Genomic DNA, 19,797 nt, shown 5'->3' on the forward strand with positions numbered 1-19,797 from the left:
TAGATTGGCTGCAAACTAGATGTGTGAGCGGTGTACATGGGTTATTTCCCTTCTTTTAATGTTTTCGGGTAATTAACAATCAACAAAGCTCAGTTCTCAATCCATCAAATTTAGTGATTTTTCCCCTAATTGGTCTATCAATTGAATGAGGCAGAACATTACCTCATACTATTGTACGTTTTTTTTCGCAGCCACACGCTAATAGCCGCTTACTGCATCGATAAGAAGAAGTTCAATTAGCGTGAGTTTAATTAACGACAAAAAAAAAATTAAGTGTTGATGGGCCCATGCACAACATAGGCTATTCTTATCTAGTATATTATCAAATAATTTGGTTTTTCAATTTACGAAACATAAAGACTTTAAAATAAAAGATGAACTGACCCAACTTTCAATAAAGTAAATTCGAAACCAAACCAAAAAAATCAAAAAATTGAACTAATTCAATTTAATTTGACTTTTTCAATTTTTTTGCCCACCCCAACAATCTCGATTCTGGAAGGACTACTGAAAATTTGCAATAATTCAATTGAGGCGTTAGTAGGTAGGAATTTAATAGCTCAATTGATTGACTATTTTAAACTTGTTCGTGAAGTTCAAATGACGCGTTATAATCCTCTTTTACTTCGCCTATGTAATATATTTTTTTTAAAAAACAAAAGGCTTTACTGGATTTTTTTGAAAATTTATGCATCTTACAACATCTTCGCCTTTTCTTTTTCTAAACCTTTCAAAATAAAAAAATAAAAACAAAAATAATCCGTCATCTGCTTAAAACTGCAAGTCGTCACTCTCACACCTTCCGCTGTCGCCGCAATGGTAACCAGGTATGATACATTCTTCTTTCCCGTCTCCTTTATCTATCTACAAATATCAACTTTTAAACATAACATTACGTTTTTTCCAGTAGCAGGAAACTTCGAGCATTCAAAAAATGGATGAAAACACAAGGTATAGACTGCAACAACGCACTAGACCTAGTAATAACAACGAACTCGGCATCGGTATCTGTAATCGCATTGTGCGATCTAAATGAAGGTGATTTAGTGGCGAGTATACCGAAGGAGAGCTGCTTAACGGTAAAGACATCAGGTGCAAGGGAAATGATTGAGGAAGTGGAGCTTGAAGGGATATTAGGTTTAGTTGTTGCTGTCATGTATGAGCGAAGTCTCGGTCCGCTATCTCCTTGGTTTGGTTATCTACAGTTGCTTCCTTATTCTGAACCGATTCCCTTGTTGTGGTCTGTGTCTGAAATAGACTCTCTTCTCGTTGTAACTGAGCTTCACAAGGTCAACCCTCTCTTCCTTCTTAATATGTATACTCCCCCGTCCCAAAGTGCTTGTCACATTTCGAGTCAAATTATATAAACTTTGATGTATTTTTTTCACTAAGTTGATACAAGAAGAACTGCAACTTATAGTACTCCTCCTTTCCCAATTTATGTGATACTTTTCGCTTCCTGAGATTCAAACTACATGAACATTGACCATAACATTCTAGGATGTGTTTTTTCCACCAAATTGATATGAACAAAGTTTCAACATATAGTACTTTTCGCGAAAAGTGTCACATAAATTGGGACGGAGGGAGTATATTGTATTGTGTTGTACAGTATCTTATTGTATTGTTTTGATGAATAAGACGTTTGGATAGATTGTATTGTTTTCTGTCCTAACACAATGTTACACACTAGAAATTTGAATAAACCTACACGAAAAGTAAGGCATGGGGTAGAGCTACTATAAAAAGGTAGGCTAAAGGACAAAATAGGATTATTAGACAATAACTTAAGACAAAATGCCATCTTCTTCAACCTCACACAAATTCAATGGTCAATTCCTGAGCACACGTCAGATCTTTTGAGCTGCTGGATTGGGAGGGGGTGGGGGGACCAAAAGCCAAAAGAAATGGTGGAGAATAATCCCAGCTTGCATATGGTGGACAATTTGGAGAGAGAGAAATGATAGATGTTTTGAGGATAGTTTCACTTCCATTCAGAATATTTAAGGGAAGTGCATCAGTACCTTTTATTTTTGGTGTAAAGAAGACCTTGTAAATGATGCAATTCACTTATTAGATCTGTTAGGCTCCCTGTAATTGGTAACTAGAACTCAACTTTTTGGAGGTGGCCAGTATACCCTTAATGCTGAGGAATACAACATTACTAGCTTTCAAAAAAAAAAAAGAAAAAAAAAAGAGAGAAAAAAAAATAAGGTAACGACGTGATGTCACCAATACGGTCTTTACATAAAAATAAGACTTTTTGTCGTTACACAATGATGGGGTGAACGATACGATACAATAAAATTTAAAGTAACTAATCAAAACAAACATTGTATTTAAATTAACAAACACTGAAAAATACAATAGGTATGAACCATCCAAACAAGCTATTAATGTATACTCCCTCATTCCAAAATACTTGTCACATTTCCTCTTTTGAGAGTTAAACTACATAAACTTTAACGAATATTTTAAGATGTATTTTTTCACCAAGTTGATATTAGAAGAAGTGCAACTTGTGGTATTTTTCATGTAGTTTTAGAATATCTAATTTTTAATTTTAAAATATTAAATTAATCTAATCCAATTTAGCTCCGATTATTAGTCAAATTGACTCTTGAAAAGCAAAACATGTCAAATTGACTCTTGAAAAGCAAAACATGTCAAATTGACTCTTGAAAAGCAAAACATGACAAGCATTTTGGGACGGATGGAGTACCGCCTTCGAATTGTGATTTTTTTTAGAAAGGTAACACCTTTGAATTGTGATTATTTTTCTTTTAAAAGTAACATGTTTGAATTGTGAGTTTTGATGCAAATATCTATAGATAAGTATAAGTAACCGTACTAGGGAACAACTTAGGTCCAAAGTTTTTTGCTTTTCTTCAAGAGTATAGCCTGTCTATGATGCTACTATAGAGAATTTTCTTTTGTGATGACGATGCTACTGTAGAGAATTTCCAAGCTTGCTTTTTCAAAAGCTTGTCTGTTTGATTTTACAGTCAATTTTTTAGGTTTAAAGTAGATGCCTTTGCACATAAACTCTTAACTCTGGTGGAAATTGGAACTTCTTAGGAAAATATCTTAATTTTTTGATGAATATATCTTAGAATTTTCTACTCAGATTTGGCAAATCGTTTCATGGCAACTTCTAGGATAGTTGAGTAAGTTGACTTGCAACTTGAATAAACTAGGAGTGAGCTGACTTTCAATACGATTAAAACTTGGAGTAAGTTGTCTTACAACTTTATTGCATCTCAGGGGAGTTGCCTTGTAATCTGATTATGACTTGGACTGAGTTGGCCTCTTGGTGTTGGTGAAAGAGAATCAAATCTATAATATCTGTCTCTTGATCAATATTTATCCATGGAGTGGAATGAAAATAATAGAGCAGAAATGTGAGTGGATGTTAGAGAGAGTTCTTTCAAGTTTGAGGAGTCAAAGAATTTTTAGGAAATATTAGAGAAGCAATGGCTCAGATACATTCCTGTGAAATTCTTCTTAGAATGAATTTGTGAGGTATTCTCTTTGGTTATTTTATAGGTAATGAGAAGTCGATTTCTAATTTAATTTTGTATACACTTATAATGTAGTGGAATGTTTTCTCGTCCATGAATGTACGCATAATTCGCCTAAGTAAATCTTTGTGGAAATCTATTATCTCCAGTAGTTTTATCTTATTTGCTGTCCGGTTCGAATCAAACCTACGGGCTGATTCTTTCCACTGCAGCGTGACACACTGTAGCCATACTACTAACTTTTTCATGGTTATCGGTGTCTTTTGATTGTGTTTTCCAATCACTTTGAGATGACACAAGAAATTATGATGCAACTTGTGAGAATGTGAAGACACTTGTATACTTTAACCCTTTGTGGAGTTGCAATGGATGGAATGCAAGTTTCTTTTATCTTTACCCATCTGTGGGGTTGCAATGGATGGACGATGAATTCCTTTGTATTGCTAATCATATGTGGGGTTGTGATGGATGGAGTGACGATTTTTTTTGCACCTCTAGTCATTTGAAAGGCTATGTTAGAGGGAAGACAAGTTCTCCCTAGCCATCTATGGGTCAAAAGGATGGAAGGTGAGTTCCTTTTCAGACCGAACTATCTGCAGGGTTGTGAAACATTGAAGGCGTACTCTCATGTATAAAGCCATTTGTGGGGTTGCGATGGATAGGAGGTGCAGACACTTTTACGCCTAACCCAAATAAAGGTCTTATTTGGGGAAAATTGATATGTATTATTGGAGTACTATGCGAAGAACGAGCTACTATTGGACATGCATGAATATGCCAAATAGTCCAAAGCAGCATTATAGGCAAGCTTCGGTGCAGAACTTGTTAGCATAAGTTTGTCAGCCTCCATATTACTAAATTCCTAGTAAGCAATGCGCAACAAATACGAGAGTAAAGTACTGCTATTTGAAGCTTGGTCATTGTGTACATTAGGCTTTAGTCTGTTCTTATTTCTATTGTATGACCATTATGATGTATTTGTAGGCAGATAGTTAAAGATGACAAGGCACTCATCTACGAGGACTGGAAAGAGTGTATTGAGCCTCTCTTCACTTCGACTTCTTTACAGCTTAAAGCATAACATTTTGGTGTTAAGGATTATCTTGCTGCAAACAGTCTAGTTGCCTCAAGGTCTTTCCAAGTAGATGATTACTATGGATGTGGTATGGTTCCCTTGGCGGATCTGTAAGTATACATTTAGAGGAATCTTCTGCATCATTTCTTACTGCTTCCTCTCCATCTTACTTACTGAACTTCCTATATTGGTTTGAGGTGTCGCACTATTTCCTATTCAATGGTAGTTGCTGATTCATTTTACCTCTGCTGTGAGGGGTTCATATGCTCCTTTTTACATCATGCTGTTGCACGTCATAAATTTCATTGGTGTTGTTCCATGATAACTCTGAAATCTATGCCTCGTGGATGCATGTGAGCAGTGGCTTGTTTTTAGTAGTCTAACCACCTTGCTCAAAAAGTTGGAATCTATTCCTCCTTTCCCATCACTTAAGTCCTCCTCGTGTATCCTTTTTAGTTTTCCTAGCTTTATCTACGACCATACTCTGCATCACTTCATAGTTTTGCAATTACCTATTCTCAATGCACTTTTTGGTTTTGACGTCTTCTTGTCCCATTGCAAAATTTAATAGGTATATATGTTGCTTGAATACCGTATGCTCTTACAGGTAGATGATGTAGATCTACTGAACTGGTGGAAATATTAAGTGGATTACCAGAAAGTTTATGCTTCCCAAATAGTGCCTTGCCTGTTTGATGATCAAAAGTGTTTAGAAAGATATAATACCAGAGAGCAATTTTATTATAGAGGATTATTTGACTGAGATTCCAAGTGAAGTTGTAAGAGATTATGCATTCTCAGTTGTGATACTCTAACTTTCTGTAAGTACTAACTACAACAACAACGTACCCAGTGTAATCCGACAAGGGTCTAGGGAGGATGGTGTGTACGCAGACCGTACCCCTACCTTGTGAAGGTAGAGAGGCTGTTTCTGATAGACCCTTGGCTCAAGGCCTCAAGTAAAGCATTTCAAAATAGGTTTGAAAAGTAAATACAGTAGTGAAGAAGGCATGTCGAAAATAATAGGGAAATGAATAGTAGCAACAACAAAGAATACGATAACCAAAGCAAAGGAAATAACAAATAATGATAAAAAATTAAAGAATAAGATAATAAATTAGTAATATTAATAATACTGATAAGGACAACTTGACAGTGCTCGACTACCCAGTAACCTTTTACTCTAATCCTCGACATCCATATCCTCCTATCTAGGAACATCGGTAAGCTGCAGGTGTGCTATGTTCTCTGTCTGATCAGCTTTCCCCAATACTTATTCAACTTACCTCTACCTCCCCTCAGACCCACCATAGCCAACCTCTCACCTCCTCATGGGGACATCTGTGCATCTTCTCCTCATATGCCCGAACCATCTCAGCTTCGCTTTCCTCTTCTTGTACACCACGGAGGCCACTCCCACTTTGTTCTGAATATCTTCGTTCCTAATCCTATCTCTGCTAGTATGCCTACACATCCATCTTAGCATCCTCATTTCCGTTACTTTTATCTTTTGGACGTGCGAGTTCTTGACCGGCCAACACTCCTCCCCATACAACATAGTTGGTCTAACAACCACTTCATAAAACTAACCTTTAAGTCTTGGTGGCACATTCTTATCACACAAGACACCGGTTGCGAGCCTCCATTTCATGTACCCCGCTCCAATACGATATGTAACATCATCGTCAATTTCCCATTTCCTTGGATTATTAACCAACACACTTGAAACTTCTTCTCTTGGAGGTGACTTGTGTATCAATCCTCACTTCTACATCTGCCTCGTGAGTTACGCTACTAAACTTGCACTCCAAATACTCTGTATTAGTCCTACTCAAACTCAACTTGTTAGACTCTAGGGTCCGTCTCCAAACCTCCAGCTTATCGTTAACTCTGCCACGTGTCTCGTCAATCAGTACTATGTCATCCGCTAAAAGCATACACTATGGCAGCTCCACTTGGATATTTCTACGTCAGTTCATCCATCCCCAAGGCAAATAAAAATAGGCTAAAAGCTGATCCCTGTTGCCCCATCTCGACTAGAAAGTGTTCCGAGTCTCCTCCCACTGCCCTCACCCGGGTCTTGGCTCCATCATACATGTCCTTAATCGCCCTAATGTATGCTATAGGTACACCTCTAGCTTCCAAACATCTCCGTACTCTGTATATGTACCAACTGAGCTTCTGGCTTAACAACTATTAAAATTGTTTCTCGTCTGACTGGTAAGGGTTGTCAGTTTGGATATATTTCAGAGATTTATTAGCTTGAGTGCAGTGTTATCAAAGGCGCGCTTAAGCCTTTAAGCGAGGCTAAAAAATGTTGAGGGCTTCGCCTCACTTTATGTGCGCTTCAGTGTCATCATCAAGGCTCTAAGACATACTTTTCCTTACCAATGAGAGCCTATCTTGATGAGGTGACACTAGATAATTGATATTTCACTTTATCGTAAAGTTTTTACAATTTCTTTATCCTTATATTTGTTATTCATGCTTATTTTTATTAGTCTTGGAATAAACATATATATATTTTTATGTTCGCACCATTGCGCCTTTTTTCATTAAAGCCCACGCTTTATTTGCGCTTTGCGCTTAAAGCCCCAGGTGACCTTAGAGATTTTTGGCGCTTTTAGCTTTCGATAACATTGCTTGAGTGCATATGGATCCTCTCGTAACCTAGAATATTATGTGCTAGGAGTTCAGTAACTCATCAAAAGTTGGTTATCTTTTACTTGTTGGATCAATGTCTTGACCAATGAACTCATACAGTCTCCAGGGGAAGAGCACTCAATTGCAGAATGATTGTTTCCCTATGACTTCAACGCGTTTCATTTTAGGACATATGTTACACCTCGGAAAAATCCTCCATTGTTGTCCAAGTGAATGGACCCGCGAGGAGTACGAGTATCCGATGTTTTCATGAGTAAGAAATAACATTTGACGACCCTAAGTAAGATTTCGAAGGCAATTGCAATAAGAGATAGGTTATGCTTCATAATGAATAATTATAGGTTTTGGAAATGTGAAAAGTAGCAGGTTTGCATTCTGGCCAGTTGGTCGTAAAGTGAAATACAGATCGTAAAGTGGTATACGGTCCGTAAACTGCCATGTCGTATTTTGGCTTCCAAAACTTCAACTTTCTGTCAAATGATCAAATGGTTAAATACGACTTGAAATACGGACCGTAAAGCGGTTTACGGCCCGTAAACCGTGATCGTAAATCACCATGTTTCAGCCTGAGTTTCTGGTTCCGATATGATTAAATTCGACCATGAAGGACGGTCCGTAAACTGGAATACGGACCGTAAACCAAGTTTACGACCACTGTGCACTTCAAATCAGATTTTTTAAGTCATTAAATAAGGGGACCAAGGCTTATTTCATTTCACTTCTACATCACACCCCTTCTCTCTAGAACATCTCTCTACATATATTCCATAAGAATTCAAGGATATTTGGTGATCAACAACATATATCAAGGGAATCAAGTGTAAGAAAACCATCCAGATTATCCAAGGTCAAGAAATCCAAATGGAGATAAACTAGGGTTTTGCTCAAAGTGGAGTATTATCAACTAAAGCTTGTTCCTACAACATTTAAGGTAAGATTCATGATATTTCTATGTTGTTTAAGGTAGTTAAGAGTTGAAATACTTGGATTGTAGAAGAGTATAGAAAAATGAGTCATGAATATGAAATAGTGTCATTTTGAGAAATAATATAGATTGAGCTATGGGTATTGATGTATTGTGATGTAAATACGATATAAATGATGTTGAGAACATGAGATGAGCAATGTATGTAAATGGACGTCGTGTGTGTTATGGCCATGGTTATGGATGGATTGAATGTAAGTCTAGAAATATGGATAATATGAATGAGTTATGGCATCGTGAATTTATTATTGACGTTTGGGAGTTGAGATACGTTATGGAGGAGATGCTGTCCGATTTTCTCTAGCTTTAGTCATATATGCTAGCAATCGATTCTAATGATAGTATGACTTCAATGAAGGTAGAAACGCTAGCATTGGAGGAGGACGCGCAAGTGTAGAATAGTGCAACGGAAAGGTATGTAAGGCTAACCCTTCTTTCATAAGGCATGGTTCTTTGGCCCAACATCTAAATCTTCTGTAAGAGTATGATATCTTTCAATTGATTTGACCTTCCGAGCTAGCAAGCTCACGATTCTGGATACGCTACAATTGTACTAGTGTCCTCGTATAACGAGTACGCCTATAAAGATGGATGTGACGAATGACAATGATAGTGATAATGATATCGACGACGATAATGATGATAATGACGTTGATACTAATGAATCTTATCAGCTATTATGTATATGTATCTATGAGTGACTATTATAGAGCCCCGAGATTATGAGGCCGGGTATGATATGTAAATAAGTATGTATACGATTACGAAACGCGCGCACACCTCTGCAGATGGTACGAACAACCCTGACGCCTTGGTAGGGCCAGGTAGATGTAACCCTGAAGCCTTGGTAGGGGCAGGTATTTGTAAGCTTGAGCTTTGGTTGGCCAAGTATGTATGAAACACCGATCCTACGTGGTCGGGTATGCTATGTATTTGACGAAAATATGAATATGATATGACTATGTATATGAATGTGAATTAGGGCATGTATACGAATCCGAGCACAAATATTGTACGGGTACTATTATGGAATACGAATAATGATATATGTACACAAATACGTATTAGCAACGAAAAGTTCCTATGAAAGACAAGTAAGTGCATATGACGATGATATTTCCATCTCCCATTCTATGTTATTTCTTGTGTTGCTATTTATGCTTCTATATTGATATTGATCATGGTTTACATACTCAGTACATTCTTCATACTGACGTCCTTTTGTTTGAGGATGCTATGTCATGCCCGCAGGTGCACAGGGAGACAGGCTTGATCCATAGCTATTTTCTCAGAGATTACATAGCAGAGCTCCATTTAATTCGGAGCCATAACTTTTGGGTACTTATTCTTTTGTGTACATAATTATGGGCATAGCGGGGTCCTGTCCCGCTCATGTGATATGTTATACTCTTCTTAGAGGCTCGTAGTCACGTGTATAGGGTTAGATATGTCTGGCCTTGTCGTCCTATATTTTGTATATCATTTTGATAGCCTCGTCGGCTCATGTACGTTGATGTGGCATAGATGTCAATTATGATATAAAGGCATTGTCGTCCAATGGGACTAGTATGATGAATGAATAGATATATTTGTTTAATTGTACGGTTCACCTAGATGTAAGAATAAGTGTAAGTTAAGGGGCGCCCGGGTGGGCTAGCACCGGGTGCTCGTCGTGGCCCTCTAGACGGGTCGTGACAAAAGTGGTATCAGAGCAGTTCAGTCCTAGGGTGTGTCTACGAGCCGTGTCTAGTAAAGTCTTCATTATGGGTGTGTTGCGCACCACACTTATAAAGAAGAAGCTACGGACATTATAGGAATGAATGACCTTCTTTCATCGTAAGAATCGTGCGATAGAGATATGATGTAAGAAATTCTTGTTCCTTAATCGTGTGTTGTGTATTTCAGAAATGCCTGTAAAGAGAAAGGCTACAGCAGTCCAAAAGGGCAAGACGGTGGCAGAAAAGCGGGCTGAAAGAGCACCGCCACCGGTAGTAGAGGAAAGTGAGTCCCAGAGTGCGGCTCAATCCCAGTCCTCCCGTTCAGTGCCTATATTAGAGGAGCGTGAGGGAGCCTCAGCCCCAGCTCCAGCACCTCCAGCTCCTCCACCGGATGCTTCGGGCCAAGATGTGAAAGAGGTCATTAATTTGCTGACTCAATTGGTTGCGGCCCAGACTCAGAGGCAAAGTTCAGGGCAAGGTGATAGGGCTGTTATTGCGAGAGCCCATGATTTCATTACCTTGAACCCTTCGAAATTCTTTGGATCAAAGCCGGAGGACCCTCAGGATTTCATTGATGGTATGTTGAGGACACTCCGATTGATACATGCTTCGGACACCGAATCGGTGGAGCTAGCGTCATATAGATTGAGAGATGTCTCGATCCAATGGCATACGTTTTGGATGGCTTCACGGGGAGCCAATGCACCTCCCCCGGTATGGCAAGAGTTTGTTGATGCATTTCTCCGACATTACATGCCTGCAGAAGTTCGGCGAGCTAGAGCCGATAAGTTTTTAAATTTGAGGCAAGGTAGCATGAGTGCTTTAGAGTACAGTCTCCGCTTCAATTCCTTTGCTAGGTATCCTTGGGCCATGGTAGCGGATATGGGTGACCGGGTACACCGATTTGTGAAAGGCCTAGGGCTACATTTGATGGATAGGTGCTTGACTGCGTCCCTTCAGGACAATATGGATATTGCACGCATTCAGGCCCATGCTCAGAACTTAGAAGAAAGCTTGCAACAATAAAGAAGTGAACGCGAGCAAGATAGGGGACATGGCAAGAGGGATAGATCTTTGGGTCCGACGAGTGAGTTTAGAGGTGAGCACAGGCAGCAGTTTCCCAGGCATTCAGGCTATTCTATAAGCAGTGCACCTCCACAGTTTTCAGGCCATAGATTCGACAGATCTACTCGTTCCGGGCCGAGTCAGAGTTATTCGGGGTCTCAGTTCAGAGATGATTCGGTTCAGGCAAGGCTACCCGCACCACGATGTTCCCAGTGTGGAAATTTGCATTAGGGTCGATGCCGATTGGGTTCGGATGTTTGCTATTCATGTGGTCGACCAGGCCATATCATGCGTGATTGCCCCTCAGTTCATGGTACAGGTAGGACCCAGCCTTCAGGGTAGGTAGCCGAGTCTTCAGCATTTGTACGCCCTATGGGGCTAGGTTCACATGCGCCCGTCGCTCATGGTAGAGGTAGAGGGAGAGCTCCCAGTTCCAGCGGTCCTCAGCACCGTGTTTATGCTTTGGCTGGATGCCAAGACCTTGAGTCTTCCCCTGACGTGGTTACAGGTATAATATCGGTATTCTCTCATGATGTATATGCTTTGATTGATCCGGGCTCCACCTTGCCATATGTTACTCCGTATGTTGCGGGTCGATTTAGAGTCGAACCGGAGTTGATTAAACCTTTTGAGGTGTCTACACCCGTGGGTGAATCGGTAATAGCTAGCCGAGTATATAGAAATTGTGTAATTATGATTTGTGATCGGCGTACCATAATTGATTTGCGTGAGCTAGAAATGGTGGATTTTGATGTTATCATGGGCATGGATTGGTTGGCTTCTTGCTATGCTAATGTTGATTGTAGAATGAAAATTGTTCGTTTCCAATTTCCGGGAGAACCAGTCTTAGAATGGAAAGGGAACACGGCATCACCAAAAGGTAGGTTTATTTCCTATCTAAAGGCAAGGAAAATGATCACGAAAGGTTGCATCTATCATCTAGTTCGGGTTCAAGATGTAGAAGCTGAATCGCCGACTCTTCGAATAGTTCCCGTAGTAAACGAATTTCCGGATGTGTTCCCGGAAGAGCTTCCAAGCCTTCCTCCCGAGTGGGAGATTGATTTTGCTATTGATGTGTTGCCGGGCACTAAGTCAATATCTATTCCTCCTTATAGAATGGCTCCTGCAGAATTGAAAGAGTTGAAGGAGCAATTGAAAGACCTACTTGATAAAGGCATCATTAGGCCTAGTTCATCCCCGTGGGGAGCACCCGTACTGTTCGTCCGAAAGAAAGATGGCTCCTTGAGAATGTGCATTGATTATCGGCAATTGAACAAGGTGAAGATTAAGAATAAATATCCTCTTCCGAGGATTGATGACTTATTTGATCAATTGCAAGGTGCCAAGTGGTTTTCAAAGATTGATTTGAGGTCCGGGTATCATCAAGTGAGAGTTAGGGAGAAAGATATCCCTAAGACGGCCTTCAGGACAAGATATGGTCATTTTGAGTTTCGGGTAATGTCATTTGGGCTAACTAATGCACCGACAATATTTATGGATCTAATGAATAATGTGTTCAGGCCTTTCCTGGATTTATTTGTGATCGTATTTATCGAGGATATCTTGGTGTATTCTAGATCCTAGGCAGAACATGCAGATCATTTGCGTACTGTGCTCGGAGTTCTTCAAACTCTAGAGTTGTTTGCAAAGTTTTCCAAATGCGAGTTTTGGTTGAACTCAGTGGCATTTCTGGGGCATATTGTTGCAGCGGATGGTATTCGAGTGGATAGTCAAAAGATTGAGGCCCTGAAAACTTGGCCAAGGCCCACAACTCCTACGGAGGTTCGTAGTTTTCTGGGCTTAGCAGGTTACTACACGAGATTCGTTGAAGGTTTTTCTTCTATTTCTGCACCACTCACAAAGTTGACCCAGAAATTGGCAAAGTTTCAATGGACAGATGCTTGTGAACGTAGCTTCCAAGAGTTGAAAAGTAGGTTGACTTTCGCCCCAGTCTTGACGCTTCCAGAGGGATTGGAAGGATATGTTGTTTATTGCGATGCTTCTGGGGTTGGGTTAGGATGTGTATTGATGCAACATGGTAAAATGATTGCGTATGGCTCAAGGCAATTGCGGAAACATGAGCGGAATTATCCGACCCATGATCTAGAATTGGCCGCAGTGGTTCATGCGTTAAAAGATATGGAGACATTATTTATATGGTGTCCATGTGGATATTTACACAGATCATAAGAGTCTCCAGTACATCTTCAAGCAGAAAGATTTGAGTTTGCGGCAACGACGATGGTTGGAACTGCTAAAGGATTATGATGTCGATATTTTGTATCACCCTAGAAAGGCAAATGTTGTAGCTGATGCTCTTAGCCGCAGATCTACGAGAAGTTTATGTGATGAACGACCAGAGAGAAGAGGAATGGCCCGCGAGCTCCAGCAATTAGCTAGCCTAGGAGTTCGAGTGGTGGACTCAGGCAGCGGGGGAACTACTATTCAGAATTCAGCGATCTCGTCGCTAGTAGAAGAAGTGAAAGAGCGACAATATGAGGATCCCATGCTAAGGCATTACAGAGATACACTCTCTCAGAAAGAGGAGTCATCATTTGAGCTTTCGGGAGACGGAGTTCTCCGATGTCGAGGCAGATTATGTGTTCCCAACGTGGCAGGTCTACGCCACCAGATATTGAGAGAAGCTCATTGGTCCCGTTATTCTGTCTACCCCGGAGCGACGAAAATGTATCATGACCTTAAGTCTATATATTGGTGGAATGGAATGAAGAAAGATATAGCGGAATTCGTAGCTCAATGTCCAAATTGCCAGCAAGTGAAAATCGAGCACCAAAAGCCGGGTGGATTGTTGCAAGCTATAGAAATCCCAACTTGGAAATGGGAAGTGATTAACATGGACTTCATTTCAGGCTTACCCCGTTCTCGACGTAAGTATGATTCCATATGGGTGATTGTGGATAGACTCACAAAGTCAACTCATTTCTTACCGGTCAGAACGACGTATGTGGCAGAAGATTATGCAAAGCTTTATCTTAAAGAGATAGTAAGACTCTATGGTGTTCCAGTATCTATTATCTCAGACCGAGGAACTCAGTTTACAGCCAATTTTTGGAAGTCTTTCCAAGAAGGTCTAGGGACCCAAGTGAGCCTTAGTACGACATTTCACCCGCAGATTGATGGACAAGCCGAGCGTACCATTCAGACTCTTGAAGATATGCTGCGGGCATGTACGATAGATTTTGGAGGAAATTGGGATGACCATTTGCCACTCATTGAATTTTCTTACAATAGCAGTTATCATTCTAGCATTCAAATGGCACCGTATGAAGCTTTATATGGGCGAAAGTGTAGATCCCCAATCGGGTGGTTTGAAATAGGAGAGGATAAATTGATAGGGCCAGATTTGGTCCAGCAAGCTATAGAGAAAGTCAAACTCATACAAGATTGGTTGTTAACAGCCCAAAGTCGTCAAAAGTCCTATGCGGACAATAATCGAAAAGACTTAGAGTTTCAGGTGAAGGATTGGGTATTCTTGAAAGCGTCACCTATGTAAGGTGTAATGAGATTTGGCAAAAAGGGGAAGCTTAGTCCCCAGTACATTGGACCTTATGAGATTGTGCGCAAGGTGGGCAAAGTGGCCTATGAATTAGATCTACCTCCGGATTTGGAGTCAGTCCATCCAGTTTTCCATGTCTCGATGCTTCGGAAATGTGTAGGAGATCCTACTAAGATTGTACCAATAAATGATGTACAAGTGATAGAAAAGTTGACTTATGAGGAAGTGCCCATTGCCACACTAGATAGGCAAGTACGGAGGCTCAGAAACAAAGAAGTAGCCTCAGTTAAGGTTCTATGGGGAAGCAGTACACGAGAGGAAATGACATGGGAAGCAGAAGAAAGTATGCGATCCAGATACCCGCATTTATTTCAGCCCGTGGAAGAAATTCAAGATGAGACGTCAAGATTTTAAGGTATGTATGTTTCCTTTTATGCTTTTTGGGTCGTGTGTGCCCAAATTTGTATGCTATTGTGTTGTGGCCCTGTGAGGCATCGATATTATGGGTTGTTGTGACAGGATGGTAATGCCATATTATAGGGGAGACTCTGGTAAAATTTTTATAGAATCCCCGAAGACATTAACATTCGAGGACGAATGTTCTTAAGGGGGGAAGAATGTTACCCCGAAAAATCCTCCTTTGTTGTCCAAGTGAATGGACCCGCGAGGATTACGAGTATCCGATGTTTTCATGAGTAAGAAATAACATTTGACGACCCTAAGTAAGATTCCGAAGGCAATTGCAATAAGAGATAGGTTATGCTCCATAATGAATAATTATAGGTTTTGGAAATGTGAAAATTAGCAGGTTTGCATTCTGGCCAGTTGGTCGTAAAGTGAAATACGGACCGTAAAGTGGTATATGGTCCGTAAACTACCATGTCGTATTTTGGCTTCCAAAACTTCAACTTTCTGCCAAATGATCAAATGGTTAAATACGACCTGAAATACGGACCGTAAAGTGGTTTACGGCCCGTAAACCGTGATCGTAAATCACCATGTTTCAGCCTGAGTTTCTGGTTCTGATATGATTAAATTCGACCACGAAGGACGGTCCGTAAACTGGAATACGGACCGTAAACCAAGTTTACGACCACTGTGCACTTCAAATCAGGTTTTTTAAGTCATTAAATAAGGGGACCAAGGCTTATTTCATTTCACTTCTACATCACACCCCTTCTCTCTAGAACATCTCTCTACATATATTCCATAAGAATTCAAGGATATTTGGTGATCAACAACATAAATCAAGGGAATCAAGTGTAAGAAAACCATCTAGATCATCCAAGGTCAAGAAATCCAAATGGAGATAAACTAGGGTTTTGCTCAAAGTGGAGTATTATCAACTAAAGCTTGTTCCTACAACATTTAAGGTAAGATTCATGATATTTCTATGTTGTTTAAGGTAGTTAAGAGTTGAAATACTTGGATTGTAGAAGAGTATAGAAAAATGAGTCATGAATATGGAATGGTGTCATTTTGAGAAATAGTATGAATTGAGCTATGGGTCTTGATTTATTGTGATGTAAATACAATATAAATGATGTTGAGAACATGAGATGAGCAATGAATGTAAATGGACGTCGTGTGTGTTATGGCCATGGTTATGGATGGATTGAATGTAAGTCTACAAATATGTATAATATGAATGAGTTATGCATCGTGAATTTATTATTGACGTTTGGGAGTTGAGATACGTTATGGAGGAGATGCTGTCCGATTTTCTCTAGCTTTAGTCATATATGCTAGCTATCGATTCTAATGATAGTATGACTTCAATGAAGGTAGAAACGCTAGCATTGGAGGAGGACGCGCAAGTGTAGAATAGTGCAACGGAAAGGTATGTAAGGCTAACCCTTCTTTCATAAGGCATGGTTCTTTGGCCCAAAATCTAAATCTTCTGTAAGAGTATGATATCCTTCAATTGATTTGACCTTCCGAGCTAGCAAGCTCACGATTCTTGATACGCTACAATTGTACTAATGTCCTCGTATAACGAGTACGCCTATAAAGATGGATGTGACGAATGACAATGGTAGTGATAATAATATCGACGACGATAATGCTGATAATGACGTTGATACTAATTAAGCTTATAAGCTATTATGTATATGTATCTATGAGTGACTATTATAGAGCCCCGAGCTTATGAGGTCGGGTATGATATGTAAATAAGTATGTATACGATTACGAAACGTCCGCACACCTCTGCAGATGGTACGGACAACCCTGACGCCTTGGTAGGGCCCGGTAGATGTAACCCTGAAGCCTTGGTAGGGCCAGGTATTTGTAACCTTGAGCCTTGGTTGGCCAAGTATGTATGAAACACCAATCCAATCCTATGTAAATGCTATGTAAATGCTATGTATATGACGTGAATATGAATATGATATGACTATGTATATGAATGTGAATAAGGGCATGTATACGAATTCGAGCACAAATATGGTATGGGTACTATTATGGAACACGGATGATGATGTATGTACACAAATACGTATTAGCAACGAAAAGTTCCTATGAAAGACAAGTAAGTGCATATGACGATGATATTGCCATCTCCCATTCTATGCTATTTCTTGTGTTGATATTTATGCTTCTATATTGATATTGATCATGCTTTACATACTCAGTACATTCTTCGTACTGACGTCCTTTTATTTGTGGAAGCTGCGTCATGCCCGCAGGTGCACAGGGAGACAGACTTGATCCATAGCTGCTCTCTCAGACATTACATAGCAGAGCTCCATTTCATTCGGAGCCATAGCTTTTGGGTACTTATTCTTTTGTGTACATAATTATGGGCATAGCGAGGTCCTGTCCTGCTCATGTGATATGTTATACTCTTCTTAGAGGCTCGTAGTCACGTGTATATGGTTAGATATGTCTGGCCTTGTCGGCCTATATTTTGTATATCATTTTGATAGCCTCGTCGGCTCATTTACGTTGATGTGGCATAGATACCAATTATGATATAAAGGCATTGTCGTCCAATGGGACTAGTATGATGAATGAATAGATATATATGTTTAATTTTATGGTTCACCTAGATGTAAGCATAAGTGTAAGTTAAGGGGCGTCCGGGTGGGCTAGTACCGGGTGCTCGTCGCGGCCCTCTAGACGGGTCGTGACATGTACCTACCTTATTAAACAATTAAATGCTCTCAACTACATGCAAATTGATGAACCCAACTGATTTTGTATTCTTGCGCCGGTGCTATAAAATTATGTAGTCTTGATTTGGCGTTGAAGGGCTCTGAATTATGTTCCTCTCAATCCTAAAAACATTTGATGTGCAGGTTTAATCACAAGACTGGTGCTGAGGATGTAACTTCACATCTTCTTATTCTGAATCGGATGATGATGCTGACAATGAAAAATATGGAAATGATAACTCTGGACCAACCAAGAGAAGCTCTCATTCAGGAGGTGAAGGCTTCAGTGGGAGTGACTTGGAGTCTTCTCATTCCGAATTTGATGATGATGCTCACAACGACAAGCATGAAAATGAAAACAATAAAACAACCATAGCTTATTCAAGGGGTGAATCTATTAGCGGGAGTTACTCAGAGTCTTATTCAGTTTCTGGGGATGATCTTACAGTTGTAGAAATGATCATGGTGAAAAAGGTCAATGCTGGGGCTGAGGTGAGGATATCTTCTTTTAATCTGAAATTTTTATTCAAATTGTTGTTATCCTGTTGCATAGATTAGCAGAGTTTTCAAGCTAAACCTTTCTCCCTGGTCAAAAAACATCTAATGTTATAAGTTTAGTTATATAATTTATAAAATGGAGGGAGTATAAATTAGAACCATAATCTCTGCTCTACATCAGCTGTAGAAACAAAAATGGAGTTTTAATCTTGCAGGTCATATTTCACATGATTTTACTAGTTTGTTTGGCCAAGCTTTAAGGAGGTCAAATATGCTTATTTTAAAAAAAAAAGGTGTTTAGCCAAGCTTTTGGAGAAAATACGTGTTTTTAGGGAGTAACAGAAGTTATTTTTCAGAAGCTAAAGAAGTAGTTTTTCTCCAAAAGTACTTTGTTGAAAAATATTTTTGAGAAAAATACACTTAGAAACACTTTTTAAAAGCTTGGTCAAACACTAATTGCTGCTCAAAAGTGTTTTTCAAATTAATTAGTCAAACACAAATTGTTTCTCACCAAATTTCTTTTGAAAAACACTTTTAAAATAAATACTTTTCGAAATAAGTTAATTTTAAAAGTTTGGCCAAATATGCTACAAGTAACTGAGAAAAGATACGAGAAGATCCAAATTACCCAAATAATCTATTATGGTTCTTCCATTGCAAAATCTCCCAGTGGGTCCTTGAAAATCAACTCCATAAGGTACATAATTAGCCTTTGCCAAAGAGTTTGCCAGATAGTTATTGTTTCCAGGATCCATAAGTGAATCCCCAAAGACAAATAAAGCCGCGAACTGTGGCTCATCATCAGCAATGGCTTCTTCAAAAGAAAGAAAAACAAAGAGAGCTAAATTGCATAAGAAAAGAACCTTCCACGCCATATGTGGTAGCTTCTATCATTCAATGAGTTGTGAACTTGCAATATGTTGCTTTTAAAGAACATTAAAAGAAAGAGGTCATGAGAATGATAACAATACATTGTTTCTAGTATGTTGCTTTTGGTTTAACGTATTTCCCTTCTTTCCTCCCTATATTCTTGCAAGTTTTCTGATTTCACTTTTATTTCAGTTATGTTTTGTTAGAAAAAATATTGCAGAATATGGGGAACGAGAACGATCCAACTTTGATAAAGTAATCTCTATTTTAAAGGAATTTAAGCCCATTTTGCGTCATGAATTTTATGGCAAAATTTCTCCAGAATTTTACAAAGTGAATGAAATTCAAATTTCAACTATAAATTTTAATTGTCCATAAGATCACAGTTTGTGATTTGTAGAGAGCAGTAAGAGAGAAAGGGATAGAATTCTTAACTATTCAATCCTTTGGGGAGGAATATGTATTTAAAATACCTTTTAAGTATCCCTTCATATTAACACATCTATTTGTTCCTAATAGGAAACACATGCACACCTATTAATACTCACCTATTTGAACTTGAAAACCTTTTTAATCTTTTCAAAAACATAATAAAACAATACTTATATTATTCAAAAGATGACAGTTCTCCTCTTCTCAAATACTAACTAATCTGACAGTCTCACACTTAGTTAGTGATTAATGTCGTTCATATAAGTTTTATGCAAATACTATTCTTTTAAGTTGAAC

General features: G+C 39.1%; 1 pseudogene; it reads left to right on the forward strand.

Annotated features, from left to right (window-relative positions):
• Positions 1-508: 508 nt before the first annotated feature.
• On the forward strand, positions 509-19,169 carry LOC132616038 (uncharacterized protein C16C6.01c-like; annotated as a pseudogene).
• The last annotated feature ends 628 nt before the right edge of the window (positions 19,170-19,797 follow it).

The sequence above is a fragment of the Lycium barbarum genome, chromosome 10, assembly GCF_019175385.1.
Source record: "Lycium barbarum isolate Lr01 chromosome 10, ASM1917538v2, whole genome shotgun sequence".
NCBI lineage: Eukaryota > Viridiplantae > Streptophyta > Magnoliopsida > Solanales > Solanaceae > Lycium > Lycium barbarum.